The sequence below is a fragment of the Cebus imitator genome, unplaced genomic scaffold (assembly GCF_001604975.1).
Source record: "Cebus imitator isolate Cc_AM_T3 unplaced genomic scaffold, Cebus_imitator-1.0 Scaffold628, whole genome shotgun sequence".
In the NCBI taxonomy this organism is placed as follows: domain Eukaryota; kingdom Metazoa; phylum Chordata; class Mammalia; order Primates; family Cebidae; genus Cebus; species Cebus imitator.
Window position 1 is genome coordinate 544310 of NW_016107943.1, and position 3667 is coordinate 547976.

Consider the following 3667-nt stretch of genomic DNA (forward strand, 5'->3'; position numbering starts at 1 on the left):
ATTGTATTATCCAGCTTTTTAAAAATTAAAAGCTAACTAATGAAAATAAACTAGTTAAAACATACTTTTACTCTCAGAGATATACAGTTATTTACATTATGAAAAAACTGAACGAAGGCTAACAACACTGAGCTTCTTTAAGAATTTAACCAGCAGGGACAATTTCCATGTTTGAGAGTAAGTTCTAATGTAAATATTTAATCATAATACTTGAGATTGTAGTGTGTTTTTGCCCCAGCAAACTTTTAAGATTAAACTCGGAATTTGTTTTACTGCCTACTAGAGTACTACCATTTGTTTTGTAAGTCCTGTGCATTTTTTTCAGTATTAGGACCGCTGTAGTAGATCCTTTGCCTGTAAGTGGTAAAGTCATGTAAACACAAATGTTAATTGACTTCTACTTAAATATAGGGAAAATGCACTTAGTTAACTTGAAAGTGAGTCATTGAAAATGTGTGCCTAGTTATGTTGATATTGACAGTGAAAAAAAGTATATGCCTATGTAAAAACCATTCTGAACATTTAGTAGTTTGTTAACAGCTGAATATTACTAAACTCTCAAAATCTGGAGTGTTCTTAAAAGCTTTATCCAAGAAAATGTATAAAATGTGAGTGTAACAAACTACAAATTGTGTATTAAGATACTTTAGGCATGAATTTGCTTTTTCTATTTACTTTCTAGGTTTCTTTCCTAAATGTATTTCCTTACCTTATAACGTTTTATTTTTAAATATTGATTAATAACTTACATTTCCCTGCCCCCATCAAAGACCTCTCAATACTCGTAATGCCTTGTTCCAATTTATGTCTTGGTCACAGATTTTATCTATGAGTTTCTCTTATCAGATGAGTGCAGTTGTGTTTCCACTGCTGTGCCATTCAGTTCTTTTCACTGAATTACTTTGTGATTATTTAAAAACATTTGTGTAGCCTTACTTTTCTTTTTAATGTACTCCAGTAGAAAGCCCAGTGCAACTGAAAGTAAAATAAATTGTGTATATCAGGCCAAAAAACTAGTAATGTCTGGTGTTTTACGTTAGCTTTCACTCAAGCTAAGTTGGTTGTATAACATTTATGTAATTAGCCATTTGGTAGAAACTTATTTCCTGTTTTATAATATGGGGAAAGATCGCTATCTAAAATTACTAATTACCAATATACGTATAATTTAAAGGAAATGACATACGGCAGAAGTTCCCAGACTTTCTTGGTTCACTTTACCTTTGTGTCTCAATAATTTTAACACGGTGTTAACCCTGGGCAGAAGAAATACGTTAACAGATCTGTTTATTAAATAGTTTAAAAGGCCAGGAGCACACCTATAATCCCAAAACTTTGGGAGGCTGAGGTAGGAGGATTGCTTGAGTCCAAGAGCTTGAGGCTGCAGTGAGTTGTGATTCTGTGCTGCATTCCAGCCTGGGCTACAGAGTGAGACCTAGTCTCTAATAAAAAATGTTCACATAGCTAAAGTATATTTAACAACTTAGCCATTTGAAATTTAAAAAAATATTTTTATAATTGCATTCTTAACCACAAACAGTTAACTAATGGCATGTGTGCAACCGTTGGTTACAGCACAACTTCTCAAACTTTGGAAACATTGCATACACCATCCTCTCCTATGATACTCTGATTTTGTGTAGTTTATGAATCTTATCCCATCAACTGCTGAAAATCCAACTTTACAAATAGGATGTTATCAAAAGGAATAGTGTATTTAATATGTTGAACTACCTCAAGCTAGTCTTATTGACATCAGATAGTTTGTTTCAAAAGTTTAAACTGTCCCACCAACTGTGCCTTTGTGAGTTCACTGTGGTTCCTCAGTATGCGTGAATCAGTAGATACAGTGTTGTTTTCAGTACCACCTATTTTACTGCTTCAGAACAGTTCATTTTTTAACACTTGAGGTCCATAAACCCCCCAAACAGTAACTTAGAATGATAGTTGCCTGCAGAATCTGCCATTTTTAAAAAGTACAACCCAGATACACTGAGCCACAACCTTGGATATATGTTTGTTAGTCACTGTGCTGTGCAGTCTATGAGAGGGCATTGTGGAAGTCCTTAAAACTGTATGCAGAATTGTAGAGTATATGTGTGTGTGTACCTTACTACTGAAAAAACCACTAAGTTTTATCAGATTCTAAGAGGATCATGACATAAGTAATTTTTGTTCTAAGACTTGGTCTCAGAGAATGATAATAGTGAACAATTTACACTTTTACCCACCATTCCCATTTGTAGAAATCTATCTCAAAGTTAATCGATAAAAAGGCAGAAAGCTGTTAATAACAGAATTTGTAATAGAAGATGAAACCACAAAAATACCTATTGATACGCCACTGGTTGAATAAACGATTACATCCTTGCAAGAGAATACTGTCAGTTGGAAAAGGAATGAAGATACTTATATCTGCTATGCTGTGTCTCTAGAATATATTAAGCAAAAAGAACAGGTTTTTTTTTTTTTTTTTTTTTGTTTTGGTGAAAGAGTAAAATACGTTTCTGAAGAGAAATAAGCTAAGGACACAATGGAATGGCAACCTAAGGAAGGAAAAATAATTGCAAATCATTTATCTGATAAGGGGTCTATCTGGAATATATAATAACTACAATTCAACAAAAGAACTGATGAAAAAATGGACAAAGGACCTGAACACATATTTCTCTAAAGATGATAGACAAATAGCCAGCAAGCATATGAAAAAAATGTTCAATGTCAGTAATTCTTAGGGAATGCAAGCCAAAATCACAGTGAGATGTCACCTCACAGCCACTCAGGATGTCTACTGTCAAAAATACATGTTGGTGAGGATGTGCACCTTGTGCACTGTTGGAAATGTAAAATGGTTCAGCTGCTATGGACAAGATTGAGTTTCCAAAATTTAAAATTATATGATTCAGCAGTTCTACTTCTCAGTATATATCCAAAGGAATGGAAAGGATCTTAGAGTTATTTGTACATCCCTGTTTAAAGCAGCATTATTGACAATAGCCAAGAGGTAGAAGCGACCCAAGTGTCCATTCATGAAGGAATGATTAACAAAATGTGCAATACGTACAATGGTGTATTGAGCTTTGAAAAGGAAGAAAACTGACATAAACTACAACATAGATGAACATTGAAGACATTACAATAAGTGAAATAGTCACAAAAGGACATATACCATAGAGGTCAAAATTCATAGAAACAATATGGTGTTTCCCAGTAGTTGAGGGGAGGGAGAAATGGAAACCAGTTGTTTCATTTATACATTATGTACAGAGTTTCAATTGTGCAAGATGAAAAAATTCTGCAGATTGTCTAGTAATATGAATATACTTAACACTATTGAACTACACACTTAGAAGTGGTTAAAATAAATTAGTGTTCTGTGTTTTTTACCACAGTAAGAAATGAAAAAACAGCATCTGGTGCAGCAGTTCACAAAATCACACAAAATTCAGTGGTACTAAGTACATTCACAATATTGTGTAGCCATGACCTTTAGTTCCAGAAGTTTTTGGTGTTCCACCTGGAAACTCCATACTCATTAAGCAGTTACTCCCCATTTCCTTTCCCTACAGCCCCTGGTAACTGCTAATCTGTTTTGTCTCTGTGGAAACAAGTTTTGTTGTCTCAAGTTGGCACAACTACTTACAGAATTATTATTATTATTATTATT